We start from the raw sequence: 18,103 nt of genomic DNA on the forward strand, positions 1-18,103 counted from the left end.
TATTCTCCAACAGAAGAGAGATAGTTCAAGTTTTTTCCCATAGCCCAAACCTTCATTTCAAGGAGGCTGTAAGGATTTAGAGGGTGTCATGTGTGAGCTAACCAATCTTACATATTTTCTTCTTCATGTAAAAAATCCAATCCAAACCAAACCGAAGAAACCAGGAAAAAAACTGATAGGATAAGTACAGCCAGTTTACCATTAGGATCTTGAGAAAAGCAGCCATAGGATTCAAGAACTAAATACCAATCCCATAAAACAAACAAAAATCAAAGTCCCAGTTGAAGGAAAACTTGAAAACTGCAACAATCTTCTAAATCTCATCATCAGCCCACTGATTATTTGCTCTCAAATAATTTCTTTTCCCCCAAAACTCAGAAATGCTCTGAACCATTTTTTGAGGAGGGCTGCAAAGTTTGACTAGTATAAAAGGCTTTTGCTTAGGTATTATTAGGTTTGTTTGTGCCTTGAATAAGTTTCCCAAATATTGTAAGAACAAAAACTGATTTGATATTAATCTTTGCAAACAAGCACCACAAAGAATAGAAGACACTCTTTATTTTGACCAAAATATTGATAGCAACTTACCTAAACTTGTTTTAACTTCTTTGATGTTAAAATATTCCAGACACCCACAAATTTAATCGATGCATGAATTTAGTCCTATAAAGTAAATCATTATCTCAGCTGTTTCATATAGCTCATGACACACTTCAATTGTCACATATGCTAAAGTTGATTGAAATCCTGACTGTACTTGCCTGCAGAGAGACACAGAAATCCTAACTCTTTCAATACAGAAAAACAAATGCTGGGTGCTTTTTTTCCAAGCACAAGTTTCATTTTAACAGTGAATTTCTAATCAATGTAATATGATATAATCTCATTTCTTACTCTGAAACAGAAAAACATGCAATATCTAGCAACCTCTTTTAAGGGCAAGTACAATTCATAATGAAAATTAATTTCATATTTCTATTTCCTGTCTCCTACAAATAACAAATACTTGTAACACAAGGACAGATGTTTTAATATACTCTGTTATCAGATTGGAAAGACAACCACAATGCATGGAACAAAACACACCAAGATAAAGGACATGATGCATAATGCCACATTCCTCTTAGCATAACAAAAATGTGTAAATTATGCTGCTGCTGAGAAAATTGGGAATACTCCTTAAACAGCATCCAGAAGATATTTGAGAATGTTATGAAACCTGATCTCCACACTCTGTTAGCAGAACAAGAAATCACTTACTTGTAAACCGTTGCTCGGAATCAAAACTCATTGAAGAGTATTGTAAGAAGGAAAGTAAGGAGTAGCTTTCAAAATTGTCTGCCTTAAAAATACATGTTGTAACTTAGTTCTGCTTTTTAAGTATGAAATTAGAGCTCTGGGAATTCTGCAATACCAACATCTGGCATTACAAAAAAGCAAATTTAAAAAATAACATGTTTTAAAATAACATGATGGATAGGAGGGAACAAATATGTGTTATTATACAAATTGGACTGGACTTCTTAATGTTATAGCTGATAAAAACTGTAAAGGTTTAGGAACTGTTATGAAAGGCAAGTAGAGCAAAGCCTCATAAGATGGATATAAAGTTACACTCATTACATTTATATAAGTCTGGAACTTCATACACAATATTAAAATTCAATTTTGTAATGAAGTATCACCTTAGTGCTGCAATTTGATGAATTTTTTTCCCCCATCGGATTCTATTAGTACTTAGAAGATGCATGGGTTTCCAAGGCACCTCTGAAATTAGTTGAGGTAAAGCTGGAGAAAATCCAAAGTAAACCTGAAATTAATATGGAAGTTGGGTCAGACTCCAGGTCTTGAAAATAATATTTTCAATATATTTCTCAAGTGAAGAAGTTCATCTCATTTCTGCTATCTAGAAACTTAAGCATATTCTTTTCATTTCTCTTCTTATAGAAAAGAGCACCTCACAGAAACAATTTCTCCCACCCTAAAATAAAGGTGTAAAAGGCCAGAGCACTGTCTAAGAAGGAATCTGTCTCCTGAGGTATTATCTAAATAAAGTACATCATCTTACACTTAGACTAGACTCATAATTTCAAGGCAACTGAAGTCAGTAAAGTCTAAATTCACTGAGTCATAATGAGCACATTATCTAATCAATGAGTTTAAAATAAAATGTAAAGGAGCTCTTTGAAGATCATCCACCAAATGAATCCCTCATCAGAAATGCTGACCTCTCAGGTCCTCTCTGTGCACTCTTATCCCCAGTTAGTAGGGATAGACATTCAGAGCTTTCCCTATAGACTGAAGGCAACTTACTTGATGGCAATGATAACATTGAACATTTCAACAGAAATACTGAGAAGAGATGCCTCTTTTTCAATTTTTCTTTCTCTTTTCATTCAAATGTGAAATGTAATATAGGGTAGTTTTCAGTTTACACTTGCAATGTTCATGTTGCAGTTGCAAAATTTAAAAGTAATCTTGATGCCTTAAAAAAGGCAGAGGAAATAGTAAAACTAGCTCCAGAGGATCTCTTACGTTTGCAAATAAAGTATCCTTCATGGTTTTCCATTGGTATGTTAAAAGGAGACAAACAAATCAAATACTTTCATCACAAAAGAATAAAAATCTGGACAAAGCCTAATTTTTCAGTATTTGAAATAAAAGACAAAACCACCATGTTGCTTGGGCTAGATGAGATACAAATAAACAAAGGAACCAAGGGAAAAATATTGGGAGGAACAAACTGGCACACAATTTTGAGGTCTGTGCCTCTATTTTTTTCAAAGAAAGTATTCATAGGAATTTAAATATACTGAATAGAAAACATTTTTTAACCCATAAAAACTGTATTTCACTCACATCTGAATTCCAATTGCCTAGCAATAACGGTTCAAGAAAATGGTTAATGCTTTAATTTAAAAACTCCTCACTATGAAATTAACAAATACAATTTAATTGCAATTTCTTGCATGATTAATAGGCAAGATTTTCATTCTTAATGCCACCATGCAGTCAGTTAAATATGGACTTTTTGCTAAATTAATTTCCTGAGAGATCCAGCTGCTATTGCATGCAGATTGTGTTATCTAACGCCTCATATTATTATTTCTAATTTGCATATCTGTTTGATTAATGGTTTACTTTGCTTAATCTTATGCACTAGGAAGACACAAGCCGATCACCTTTATCCCTCAAATAGAACTGCTTGGAGTGAGGGAGCATGAGGATGTGATTCAGAATATAGAACAGTGCTGATGCAAAGTTTAGTGTATTATAAAATCCCAGCTACTACTGAAAGCTATCCTGCTTTTAATTTCAATTGGGGAATAAAAGCCACAGGCAGACAATCAGGCACAGGCACACACAGCTGTTAGGTGTATTGTAAAGAGATAATGTATTTTGGGGATTTAATGATCTGATTTTGGCTTTTTTAGGCATGGAATTACCAGCATTCAAATGGATTTTCTTTGAAGATCCAAAGCATGGGGAAGAACTTGTAACCATATTGTGCTGGCCCTGACTCATGCCTGTTACCACCCAACATCTCCATGCATGCCTTGGGTACTCCAGACAGTTCTAAATTTATTTACAACCCAGCATTACTCACAGCTGTGCCTAACTACCTCAGTTTGCTGTCACAGGATTTACAGTGTGTCCTCCAAAGCCACAGTGTTGTGCTCCACCTTCTCAAAGGATTCTCATTGTTTGGGAATGAGAGATGCAGGGTGACAGCTGATCAGGAAATTCTTTTGAATTTTCACACAGGCAGACAGGAGGGCTGTACCTCTCACTGCTGTTGAAGTCTCTGTCACAGAAGCCACTGGAACCTCATAAAAGAACTGGATATTGCCATAGATGAAAAAAAATGCACCTAGAAAAGAGAGAGGAAAGCTGCACTTTCAATGGAGCTGCTCCGTTCAGTTTTTCCTCTTGTCTTTACTGATTCACCAATTGCCTAAAAATCACCTATGAAAGAGAGACTGCGTAAAAATCTTTACAGATGTTCATTTTTATTCTTCTAAATATTTTACATGAGTGAATATTTGTCTTTTTTAGGTTCATTTTAAAGTGCATACATTCTAATTCATATTTTGAATGCACATATATGTATATGGCCTCTCTCATTTTACTGTAGTGTATTTTAGTTAAGATTATTGTTTAACAGAAACTCTTTCAGCTCTATCAAAAATTTAGAAATTCACATTCTTATTGAAAAGATTTCAAATATTTACCTTTTTTTCTAAAATATCCTTCAATATCTCATTATTAAATGATTACCTTAGTGATTTAAGGCTCTAAAAAACATTTTCCATCAAAATGTCAAATAGTATTAACAGAGACTAGTAACAAACAGTGCTAATCCATCTTTACACACTTCAATATACTGGATACAATCTAAACAATACTCTTTTCATTTCACTTTTCATTTACTTAAGTCTTTTCCCCATAAACTTATACAGCTTCCAACTTTCATTACTGCCAGACACATGCAAGCAGCTGCACCGGATCATCTAGGCTGAGAAAATGTCTAATTTTCTTACAAATATCCAAAAGTAAGCTCAGTGTTAAACTGGATGAGCTTGAATCTCATTCCATTAGCAATTTTTTTTAAATGTATACTTGTACACATTCCTAAAAAACAGCTGAAAATTACACTTCATAGGCAAAGAAATAAACGGTAGGTGCACTGAACTGTAATCTTCTAAAAGGATAACTATGACGAGTGCATCTTGTAGGTGGATTTCTACTCTCTCTGATTTCAAATTATAAGATACTCAATACTTTATGCTTATATTGTGCATCAGCTAAACAATAAAAGCCTCATAAACCAGGATGCCCTTGGGGCAGAAATTGGTAGTGTGGCATCATGACAGTCCCTCAATATTACCTCACTATTTGATACCAGTGTTCTCAAGATAAATAAGTAATATGGGAACCAACATGTATTTTGTGAGCTAAATAAGATTTCCACTTTTTATACAAAAGCAAAAGAAAGGCAAGGGCAGTCATACAGAGACTGCATACACATTTTTTCCTTGCTACTATTTTTCATACAAAAAAATACTATAATATATATAGCAATACTATAACTTTTACAATTTTGGTAGGTATTAAGATAGGGAATCTAATTCTAAAAGTCCAAGATTTTTCGAGCTTCAGATATGCACTGCACTGTAATTATACACTTAGTTTCAGTTCACTCTCTTCTGCACTGAAATTTTTTGCTTGGTTCTTCCCTGTGACTTGATCAAGCAGGGCTGATTTTCCTTTCTATGATTGGTTTGGGTTTTTTTTTTCATTTTAATAAATAAGCTATTTTGGACCCCAATTCTTCATGATAATTAAAAACTCTGAGTCCACGCCAAGAAAAGCTTAAAAAGGACAACAAGTAAAGTCCTGACAATGCAAAATCTTCTGTGCTTTTGACATTGGATGCATGCGTTGTGGATAAGAGGTGTCAGAATAAAAGGACCAGGAAGCCTTAGAAATGAAGCCCTAAAACTCCTCAAGATCCTGCCATTGTATGATCCCACACTTCAGCTTTTACATGAAAAAGAACATTTATTGTCTTAAAATATAGCCATGTTTTTCCCTGACCAGAAGCCATGACCACCTTCCTCTCAAAGCAAGAATTCCTCACTTCCACTCTGTGTGGTGACCAAGGTGGTATAGAATCACAACCTAGACACACCTTCAGCCTCCTCCCTCTCATGGCTACAGCAAAAGGATTAACTCTGTCCTGGCTGGAAACCAAGAGGCTTGCTAGGAAAAAAAATAAGTTTCCTCAGGACTTGTGCCTTTCAAAGATTTCTCACATGTATGAAGTAAGGTATCTGTGCTCAAGGCTGAATTTCTACTCTTTTAAAATTTCTTTTTCTATCCAAAGAAGTGAAGTGAAGACCTGAAGTTTCTAGCTTCTCGGGGTCCCGACGTAGCATCTGTACATGGGAACAAGTATTGAAAAGAGCCAGCAGTGAAATGTGTGGAGAACCATGCTCCAAGAAAGGGCTGCACCCAGGAGGATATCACTCCTGCAGTTTCAGGGATCTGACCAGACACAGCCAGTGACACAAAGCCTGGCTCCGTTTTAGGCTGACTGATCCATCAGTCCTGCGCAGGAAAGGACCAACTTAGGAGCAGTTTATAAAGAAAAGAAGCTCTGTTGGACCTTTGAGGTGAAAATTACCTTCCTGCCTTAATTCACTCCTTCTCAGTGTTTGCATTTCCTCCGATCTCTGGAACCTTGCAGCATCTGATTTATTCTGCTGCTTAACAGATGGGCTCTGCTGGCACCTCTCATGGTCTGCGTGCCACTCTTGTGCCTTGTGCCAAAAGAAAGGCAAATCTCTCCTCACCTGCTATTGTGCTTTTAATTTTTCCTCCAGGTTGGTCTATTGCTGCTATTACATAAATAAAATATAACCCAAAAGTTATATTAAAAATATTTTGATGGTCTAAAATGACAATTTGTTTTCAAACACAGTATCAAAGGAAAAAAAAACAAACTTCTTTTCATTCTTTGTATTTGATCACTAAAAGTTAGAAGAAGGAGGAAAACATCTTCATCCTTGCCCCCAACAGTGGCAAAGTGGGTTCCTAAAGTAGAGAGTGCTTAAGGCACTGCTAAAATTGAGTTGGGAGAATTAATTAAGATGCCCCAGGTTTTGCTCTGCCCATGCAAACTGGCTGGAGCTTCAACTGACTGTTTACTACAGCTGGTCTTCGTTAAGATAATAAAGCACATGTTGCAATTAAAAAACACATCCAGTTCACCACAAAGTGGAAAAACGGACTTTAGTTCTTCTTCAGTTTAGTCTATACCTAGACTCTAGTCTTAGATTCGTAAACAAATTAAAGATAATCGCATCCATCATTAGAAGTATTCCCATTATATCCTGATAGGTTTATCACATCCATTTAAACCCAAGCTATTATCATGTCTGTGTTTCAGTAGAATTTATACAATTGGTGAAAACATACATTTAGTCTTAGATATATATATTACAACATTCTCCATCATTTTACTTTTGGTTTCCTAGCTCCCTTCTCTCATCTCCCCAGATAAATTTACAGGGAGATCAAGAGCAGATCAAATCCATCTGCTTTACATGTCTTAAGGTCAAACATCTGCCTGAATGGGATGCAAAATATGTTGGAAGATTGTCGCTTGTTTCTCATGACTTCAGGGTTTTTTTTTGTTTTTTCCCCCCTTCTTCAGATGCCTGTGATACATTTCATTTGTAGTGACTAAAATGAATTTTAAAGGATGCATCTCACAGACATTAAGCATGCTGCTTCATTTTGACTCAATTCTCTTAGGACTCAGTAAGTGCAAAAAACCACTGGAAGCACAAACCAGCTTCTCTGAATGAAAGGGCACAGAAGTGTACAAAACCTCTCATTTTCAAAACACAGAAGATGATAATAAATACAGTATCTTGTGGTCATGGAAGGTTATTGTAAAGAAGCAAAAAGTCTCTTTCTTTTTTTTTTTAAATTCAGCCTTCAGTTATGAATAACCTGGTATGGCACACATAAGAAGATAACAGATGGATGAGTTACAGCTAGATCTTAATAATAGCACACATCATCTGTGCCACAGCCTTTGGGGGAAAAAAAGTGCTTGTTGTCATTGTCTGTGGTTTTTCTGACAATTAAAAGTTTCTTTAGCATATGTGAAAAGTGAACCACGAGTAGTACTGGGTGTTTGAGCTGTTTTGCTTGGTTTTCACCCAAAAATAAAATGGTAAATCTTCCTATAGACTTAACTTTCAAGTACACTTTTGCTTTGTTCTGGACATTACACACATAAAAACTCCAAAAGGAAAGAAGGGGAAATATATAAAAGAGAAAAAAAACATCCACTGTGAGCAGTGGTGAGCAGAGCAGCTTTTAAGTTTACTTCCTTCTTTGCCCACTCTTGCCTGGCTCTCTGCGAGGGACGACTTGTCCGTCACCCCGAATAACCAAACACTCCATCTCTCCTTCAGCCCCAGTCAGATCAGCTTAACTTCACTGCAAGGCAAGAATTCCTAAACACTTCAGACAAGGATGAAAATGTCCTTTGTTTTATGGTCAAAATGGAGTGATATTTTCAGCTCTGCAAAAATTAACTGGGAGATCAGACTTTAAAAAGAACTTCTGTTCATTTCCACTTCCCTGAAATGTGCAAACTTTTTGAAACAGATCAGGTTTTTTAAAGACTGTAAACAGCCTTACCACTAAAATACAGAAAAACATCATAAGCATAGTAAGAATTATGATTATTAGACTCTCTTTAGCGGTAGTTTTCCTCAGCATTGAAGCAGATCTTATCTAAAAGAAGGTAACTGTAGAAAAATGGGTCAAATGAGGAGAGAAAAAGCGTAAGTTTAATGAGTAACTTTTCAGAATGTGCATATAGTGAAGCAATTAAAATGTAGAAAGAATGTATTCACCATAATATATGAAAGAGTGAAAACACACTCAAGTCTTTGTCTAGTAAAAAAACCTGAAAAATCTTTTTTTTTCAGTAGTGAAGTGTAACTTAGGCTGAATTCTGTCACAATATTTCTTTCTGTCTATTCCTTTTTGACTGGACTGTTCAAGGGGTTTTTTCTGCTGCTGATGAGCTAGCTAGCAAAAATACCATAATGTTATGTACATGTTTTACAACCATAGTTTTGCTTTCCTTTTGTGCTTCATACACCATGCTCGTGAAACAGCAGAATGAGATGAGATGACAAAGTAGCTTGGAGGACTCTCACAGGACAGCAAAGGAGAAGGAATAGATATATTCCACCTATCTGTGGTTTGTGCTGATGCCAAACACTGCAGCAGCTCAGTGTGAACTCCTGATCCTTTTACTGTAAATTCTCTTTCTGGAAAGTGATGTAGAAATTCGAATTAAAAGGGAGTTTTCCTTCATAGTGAGCATCAATATAAACATCTGCAAACTAAGCAGATGAAACACATAATGCAGCCTTTTTAGACTTCAGTCAGAAATAGGCCTTATTCTTCAGTACTGCTATTCCTTTTCATTATCAGCTTCTCAGTCTTATTTCACTGCTTTTCTAAAGAGACTATTGGTTCAATTGATTCTATTGGCTATTTCATGCCAACCTGTATTTAGATGATACGAGATGGGTATGTCAGAGTTAATTTCATTTTCCACACACTACCTTCGTGGCTTAGCAGTAGCAAGGGAAAAGAACAGACATCATTACAAAAAAAAGAATCTTTCTGATTTTGGGCTTCATTTTCTGCCTTTGAAAAATGATATTTTTTCTTTATAATATATTATTTCTACCTTTCTGAGCTTTCCTCTTAGACTGACTTCTGCCTATTAAAGACATTTAATGTTTTTATCATATTCCTGATGTGATTCAATGTGATTTCACATTGTTATTTCTGAAAAATATTAAAATTAGTGAATCAAGCAATGAAATTACATGTTTCTATTTTTTGTGCTTAGGTTATGCATTTCCCTAACACATTTAAGTGCTGTATACTTCAGCATGAGAATCACATAGAACTCCACCAAAGAAGAATACTCTTTTTTTCTTTTTAATATTCTAATGCTTCTTTATACAAGTTATTATTTTTCTCCTCATTCCTCTGCTATTCATCATCCTCCAACATGAATTAGGCCATGAAATAAACACAGGAAGTAAGAATGTTAGGCAGCACTGAGATTGCAGATTCGTCATAGGATTCCATATGACTTAAGAAAAGTGAAATTTCTTTTTTTATCATTTTTCTAAGAAAAAAAATTCTCTATAAAAGCTGGTAAAAATACTGATATTGAGTTTTCTGGTTTGTTAAAATGATGAATCAAAAGTTTTCAGAAGCAGCACTAACCACATCCTGTTGCTGTTAGACAAATGCAAATTGGAGTGAATGGGGCAGACAGCTGTACAAAGAATTGGTGGTCTTCTGGTGAATGCTCTGTGACAAATACTGACTAATCAGATCTGTTTAAAAAACCTGCCATGATTTTATTCAAAGACAGAAATACTTAGAAATCCAAAGAAAAGGAAAGAAGTCAATGACCCAAAGTACAGTGCTGCACTGTCAGTAACAAGATGAAGAAAAGCAGCAGATGCTGTAAGAAGCTGTGACAAACTGCCTCTGGTCCAGGTTAACTCAGACAGAAATAGTTCAAGATCTACTAAAATACCTTTTATTTTAGTCCCCTGCACTTCATGAAGCCAAGCCACTTTTACCAGTAAGATGAAATAGTGTGGACGGCAAGACAGTTTTATCTCTCATATAAGCCTCCAAATGGAGAAAGTGTAGCTCTTTTTTGCTAAAAAATATTATTATCACTTTCAAAGAGAAGCACTTATGCTCTGATGTGCTTGAAATTGTTGAGGAAGAGCTGTCTAAATTATTTTAACTTTGACTAGAATAACATAGACGTACCAAATAATTCCAAGGCTTTTTAAAAATAATTTTACTTAGTACATTAGTATAATACATGTACATTTAACCTGACTTTAATTAACATCTTTTAATTTCAAGTAGAAAATGTTGACATTTTAAATATATTTCATGTTCAGGTTACTTTATTATTGTATTTGGAAGCATCTAATTCACTCATTTGATCCTAAACCATCACACTTTGTCCCAAGTGGGGTTTGAGCATTTGTAACTAAGTAAAATGAAAGGGATAAAGTAAAATACTTTGAATGAACCAATTAGCATGGTGTGTAAAATTAAACTGAGACACACATGGAAAAATTATCCATGTCTTTTCATCATGTAAAAAACATGGTTTGTATAGTAAAGTTTCTAAAGCAAGGAAGTTTAAAATTGCAAACAGTTTTTATAGGTAAACAGTGATCAAAGTAATTCCATAATGTGGCTTTAAACCAACTGTTTGGCTCAATCATGATATACAAGGAAAAAAAAGATGCTAAGAGAATAAACAGCCCCATTCCCATTATGGAAAGGAAATTGAAAACACAAATATGAGCAGTTGACTTGGATCTTGGCAAATTGTAAATACAATCAAGTAGATAATTATGGATGTAGCCAATATGACATGAATTATGAACTACAGAGTTTGACTGAACACAGGGACCATGAAAAGGACTCAGAGCTAAAAGATCCCATCAGACACAGCCCTGTACTTTTAAAATGTGCAATAATTCTGTTTAGGAAAAAAAATGGTTATAAGCAGTTTGAAATACCGCTCTCAAAAGTTTATTTTTATTTAAAAGAACCAAAAAAATAAAACAAAAAAAACCCCACATTACTAAGAATGCTTGAACAAAGACTATGGAGAATAAAAAAAAAAACATCACTTTCTATTTGCCCTGAGTGCCTTCAGCATGTAATACAGTATATTGGACACAATTCTAATATAAATTCATTTCAAGATAACCACAGGCACTTTTTAGCTATCTCGTTTGCAACATCAGTCTGGTTATGGGAGACTCATACATGTCTTACCTCAAATCACCTGCTAATTTGGGTCCAGAAAGAATATAAATTGTATAATTATTGCCTTTATATCTCACACACTGCATAGCAGCCACAGAGTAAGGGAGAACAATGGCAATAGTTTCCATCCTTGAAATGTTGTTTTCTTTACTTGAAAATAGCAATTTAAGTGTAAGCAGAAAAAGGTGAATAAGGTCAATGACCAGTAACAGAAATTTTGTCACAGCAGATACCTTTTTATTAAGCAACTTTAAGAGTCAAACAAGGTAACTTTTAAATCTCTGGTGCTGCTGATGTAACAGTGATTAATTGTGTTAATTACCTTTTTTCTGTTCCAAGTGTCTGTCACAGGGCCTCAGAGTCCTGGAGGGACACTTTTTGGTGTGGAGCTCTTAAACCTAAAAAATTAATAAATAAATAAGACCAGCAACCATTCCTCTAGAAAAGCTAGATGACTTACAGAAATAAGAGTTAACAATGACTAAACTCTGCCTTCTCAGTGTTAAAACACACAAAAACATTAGATAATTCAGAAATACCTCTGTAACAAACAATGGGATAGCCTTCTCATCTGTTTAGTCAAAGATAAGGAGAAAACCATTATGATTCTGTCACTTTCGGGGTTTCTGTACTTGATTGTAGTTGTGGACCTTTTAGGAACCCAAATATGCTTCCATCACATCAGAGAGTGTGCTACCTGAAAAAAACCAAAAAAAAGCATGAAACCCTCCACTTTCCTGGAAAGCATACTGTGGACAAACTAATTCCCATTACCAGATGAGTCTCAAGTCTCATCAAAGGTCCTGAAGTGAAAGAGATGCTTAACTGAACTTAGGTTTTGATGATGTAACTTACTGCTTACAGGCATTTTACCAGATCAAAGGATTTAAATTCATCAGATTAAAATCACAGTCTTCACAAAATCACACCTTTGTGCAAAGTTAACTTTCAAAATCATGCTTCTTTCTTGACACAGTTATTGCTTGGACACAAAAAAAAAAAAATTAAGTGCACACATTCATGCTATGCATTCAATTGCACCTGTGTATTTGGTATTTAGATTGCACACATTGGTATAAATAATGTTTAACCCACTAATGAACAGATTAAAAATATGTTCCTGAGAAGGCAAAATACAACCTGAAATGCCATATTTAGTAGCGTAAATAATCAGAATCTTTCTGGAACTTATGGATTTATTTGCCAAGAAACATTAAATAAGAGAAGATCTCTTACTAATCAGATCACAATTATTTATTTTATTGGAAATTTATATGGACAGAGTTACTATTCTCTTCTTACGATCTAAAACAATTGCATGTGGATTTGATTACTATAATCCTGAAATTTGCTGAAATATTCCTTACTAACAAAGCATCATGACTTGTTCATTGTTTTTTGTTTACCTAGCAATGTACCATATAATTTTCTCATTTTCCATAGAAATCGACCTTTTAAAATATGTCCCATAGTTTTGTCTTCTGTAAGAACATTGTGAATTATTCCTACTCTTGCATCCCTCCAGTCTCAATTCTCTGAAACATTTATGGCACAGAGGTGATGCAAAAGGTATCAGAGGTGTGTGGGGTAGAGGCAAATCTTCAGTTAGCATGAGCTTTTACAGGTCTGTGGGGCATGGGAATAAGAGTGGTGAATCTGTGTTCCTGCAAGGCTGCTGGAAATTCTGGGGTAGGTTTGAGAACACCATGTAAAATATCAGGCTGTGTGAACTATCCTAGGTCCAAAGAAATCAAATGGAGGTTACAGCATCATGATTTTAATCTTGGCCTTTTGTAGCCTGGCGTGCTGCTGTAGCCTCATACAATTCTTCATATATAATTTAACACTTTAAAGTGCCCTTTTCCCCCTGTATTTTGACTGGCAAAAAACAACTTTGTTGCTTCATGCTATTTTGTAAGCTGGAATTTTGCCCCTTTCTGCTGTGTGGATAAAAACACATTTTTTATGCATAAGCACTGTGCTGTTACCTCCATTTTCATTATACTACACTATTTTCTTCTTCTTTTTTCTTGGACTGTGAGCAAACATGTCCACCCTCATGCCCACTGTGGCTCAGTATCTTGCTTGCAAATGAACTGTGACAAGCTATATTAATAATTTCCTCTGATATCAGATTGTCCTTTGGACCTTAATGACAATTCCTTATCAACAGTTTCAATTACCATTGCACCCCTAATTAATTCTTTTATGTTTGCCCACACTTCATAACACTTAGAACTTAGATGTTCACAACGTCCTAAAAAAACCCTTTATTGATCATTCCCTTTCTTGGTACATAATCTCCTCACGTCTCTGTTTTCACAGCAGAATGTGATCAAGGTGGTCACCGATTTGTCTGTCTGTTTGTCACTGTCCCTGGTACCTTTGCAAGCAACAACAAACTGCAAACCAAAATAAAACTTTCAGAAACTGAAACATCAGAAACTGAAACATTTCTGAAACTTTCAGAAACACCATCTACAACTGAGATTTTGCTGCTAAGGAAATTTTCCTTTTCTTTTAGGTAGGAAAGTGATCATTAGTGCAATAAGTTTAACAGCTTTTTTGGCTACTCTCTTCATTGTCATATCCCATCACTCACACCTGATGTTTGAATTGAGCCTAAAAATCCACTCAAGCTGTATTTCCAAATAGATGTGTTAGCCTCAGGGGCTGAGTCAATGAAAAAACAGAAAAGTATTCCTCAGAGGAGATATCCATTCTGAAGTAAGGTAAGAAAGGTTTTAGATGGGAATATCTCCTTCTAGGAAAAGCTAGAAGAATAATCAATTCTTACTAAAAGAAAAAATCCTAGGAGTCCACAGTGCCAGAGAGAAATCCCATCAATGCAACTACATTGCAGATTAAAATTTTAATTAATGGCAAAACGTTATATGTCCATCAGAGCTACAGGAGGACAAATGGCCATGCCACAAATGAGATGCCTGTCAGCTGAAATTTAACTGCTTTAACAAGACATTCAGGATGCTTTATGGGCAGGACACCACAGCAGCAGAATGGCATCATCTACCACTGTAAATAAATAGTGATATTCCCTTCTGTTATCTCCTGGAACAAGAGCCCTGTGTGTTCAATCCAAGACACAGAGCACAGTTTGGGTCACCACGAATGTTTTTCTCCCTAATCTAGCACATTTCTTCCAATTTTCCCCTGCACACTGCTTCTACATACCATTGAAACTATATGTTTTTTCCTGCATATTACTCAGTGTAAATGGCTATCAACCTCTCAGACAAGAGCCAGTGTTCCTGACACCTCTGTTCCAGTAAGAACTAGTAATTTTAAAACTGTAATTTCAATGCTGAGGAGTACATTGTATTGTTCTGTGTCTGGCCACACAGATTTCTGGCTCACTAGTAATAATAATAATAATAATTTCAAATATACCCTGTATGGCATGGATTACTCAGGCCCTTCAGATAAAACTGTGAACAGCATGAGAATCTGATGATCAGAATGCAAGGCATTCAAAATTTCTTTCTCATTTTCTTCACAGGGCCTAGAATACTTCACTGAAACATTATTCAGGTTAGGCCTGAAGAAGAATTTAGGCACTTAAGTACTATGTAGGACTTCTGAAACAGAATGCCTATTTGCCACCCAACACCAGAAGTGCCTTGGGTTTTCCCAGTGAAATTACTATGGTTGTGTTCACAGCACAGAGTTCCTGAGTGACCTGAGCACCAGGCAGCAGTTAAGGCATTCCTCTGCCTGCTTCAGCATGCAAACTCTGGAAAAGGTACTGGTGTGAGAGCTACAGAAATTGCTACGTGCTTCAGTGGCTGCAGCTCACATCTCTCACCTTAAGGTCATGGTTCTCCTGGGAAACTTAAGTCTTTCCCACTGCTGGTTTGGGCAGTGTGAAAAAAACCCAGTGGGTCACTGAATACAAATGCAGGTCAAGGATATCTAACCACAAGAGCAACTGCATTTCAGTCCTGGTTTTCTATTTCCATGTGCAATGTGTTTCTGGTTGTTGTGGTGCATGGAATGGAATAAAAATATGCAGAAAAGTGTATCTATGGGCCATTTTAACAGACACTTTGCCTGTACTTTGTGCTAAAGCCTATATTCCAAGCCTATGTATTCCCTACATTAATAGTTAATATGAACAGAGGTATAATTTTAACAAAATTTCTCTGTTTGAAAAAATATTTCAATGCTAACTTCATATTTCTTAAACTAAAAGCTGTTTTTCATTTTTTTCTTTATATCTTATTCATAAGATCCCCTTTTGCTTTCTCAGTTTAAATAAAGAACTGTGATTAACTGTAAAACTGATTGCTCAAAGTAGTTAATCTTTTTTCACATGAAATTTCTAGGGTAAATTAAGGATCTTTTAATTGAAGGAGTTTCTCTTGTGTAAATGAAATACATTGAGAGCCTTGACTGAGAAATAGATGTATTGCCCAAACATCTATAGGTGTTTCTTTTTTATTCTTTTACTAGAATTAATACCTGTCTGGCAGAAGTGCAAGAGAACATTGTTTTTAATGAATAAAAATATATTGATATCTTCTTAATAATACTAATTTTCTAAAAAAGGAAATGTTTAGCTAACTTTTTTAAAAAATTATTATAATAACACTATTACTCTTGTACTCAGAGCTTACATTCAGCAAACATAAAGAATAAAGTGCTATTTTCTTACAGGTATCTCAGCAAACCAAAGCTGCAGTTGCAGTGGCTTGCTCAGACTTACATCAACCTGGTCATTTAACCAAAATTAATCCCATTGTTTTCCTAGGCTAAGGCCAATACACACCAATTAACCACGTGGAAGAGAAACTTGTCTGCTCTTTGAGGTCACTAGGAAACAGCATTCCTTCTGGGATTCTCAATGAAAAACAGGAATGAGCAACATTAGGTACTGAAAAATATGGACATGGATAAGAAGACTTTGAAAACAATAAGAAGAAATTGGAGGAAGTTGAGTAGTGAGAGCTTGGCATGGGTACAGTTGTAATAATGAATTGTTTGTACTGATGTTTGAGACTAATTCAATCCCACCATAAATGAAAAAAAATCTCATTCTTTTATATTTACTTCTTGCAGGGTGAACTGCTGCTCAGTGAATTTTCTCAGAGTGCATGCTCTGTTTATCTCTTATTTACATTTACAGCGCCATCAGAAAAGCAATAACATGGCAGTGAAATATTGTGCCTACCAGTTCATCAGAAAAACCTGCAATTAGCACAGTATTATTTGATTTAGATTTTGAAGCCAAATTCATGCCAAGCTACACTACAGATAACACAGGTTAAAAGGACTCTAGAAATTCACAGTGAGCTCTGAGATACCTTTACAAACAAGGCATTTCCAAGAAGGCAAACATATCTGTGTCCTTGGTCTATGTGAGTTTCTCCTACTCTTACTCTTACTACTTCTCCTACTCTCAGAAATTCAAATACCATTATTAATTTCTGCACAGGGTACCATAATCTGTCATCAGTTATAGTGTGGCCAGCAGGATGAAAACACACTTAGTGGAATACAGAATTTACAACCAGAAAAATCTCCTAAATCTCATAGGACTTGATGATCTCACAGGTATTTTCCAAACTAGTTGATTCTCTGATTCTGTGATTCTGTAATCTATTCCTTTATATGCAAGGAGATCCTTTATCCAGATTGTATACCAACAGAATGCATAATGCATTTTCTGTAGGAAGTGTTATGACTAAAAAACAGCTACATCAGAATTAAGGTAACTTCCAAGGCTAAGTAATAAAAGAGCTGGATAAAGCAGTCAAATTAAAACAAGAACTAATTAAAGCCCTTGTCATAACACCATTTGCATTTTACAGAATTATGAAACAATGTAGAAAATTAATTTTTATTATTCACAGTCTATGGCGCTTCCTTGGCCAGGGCTAAATGCAGAAACACCAAAATATTGAGCTACTTTAAAGGCTACTTTCTTATGATGCTGAATATGAGTGAGAATTAGACAGGTGATATCAAGTTAGGATTAAACAAATGAACATGAAAATGCAGCATATCACAGCCACTTTGCTGGTAAATTCTGTTCCTCATCTCAGAAGAGCTAATTAAGTTAGGCAAAGTTTAAGGTTAATGAACTTGTGCAGCTCCTACAACTTGAGAAGGAAAGATTGAGAAATATTTCCTGTGGCAACAAAAGTGGCACAAATAGCTGTGACTGCTCCAGCTTGCTTCCTTCAGAGAAAGGAGAAAGTATTCAGACCCACACAGAAATTAATTTGCATTTTCTATTCTGCCTCTCAGCAGCCTTATTTCTTTTGGTGAAATATTTAAAGGCTTATTAGAGATCTAATTTCTATTAATTGGAATGCGAATTGCATTCCTATGAGTGTTCTGAGTTTTGGCACACTTGTAAAACTGTAAAACAGGTACACCTTACTTTGGTTGTACAGGAATTTTGAGTTTTAAATATTTGCAAAATTCTCAGCTGGAGACACAGAAGTATATGGATGTTTATAGACAGATTACTTGAAAATGCGTAAATGTAAAGAAGAAAACTAACTGTTACTGAAATAGTACGAAGGAAAAACATTTACTACTTTATGTTTTTATCTTGATCATTCTTTTGATAAAGGACCAAAAAGTTTTCCCTATTAAAGAAAAAGCTATTGAAAGTTTATACACAAGAGTAAAGGCTGGTTGAGATACTGAA

At 35.3% G+C, this 18,103-nt stretch overlaps 1 long non-coding RNA gene across 1 annotated transcript; it reads right to left on the reverse strand.

The window, feature by feature from the left end:
- Positions 1–7,281: 7,281 nt before the first annotated feature.
- Positions 7,282–16,821, reverse strand: LOC146437739 (uncharacterized). Its single transcript, XR_014851969.1, has 5 exons — positions 16,749–16,821; positions 11,967–12,124; positions 11,750–11,825; positions 8,783–8,929; positions 7,282–7,363 (listed from the first exon to the last, which is right to left on the reverse strand). It is a non-coding gene; the product is annotated as an uncharacterized LOC146437739 (long non-coding RNA).
- Positions 16,822–18,103: the final 1,282 nt, after the last annotated feature.

The sequence above is a fragment of the Lichenostomus cassidix genome, chromosome 4 (genome assembly GCF_008360975.1).
Source record: "Lichenostomus cassidix isolate B80296 chromosome 4, HeHo_3.0, whole genome shotgun sequence".
Classification (NCBI taxonomy): Eukaryota; Metazoa; Chordata; class Aves; order Passeriformes; family Meliphagidae; genus Lichenostomus; species Lichenostomus cassidix.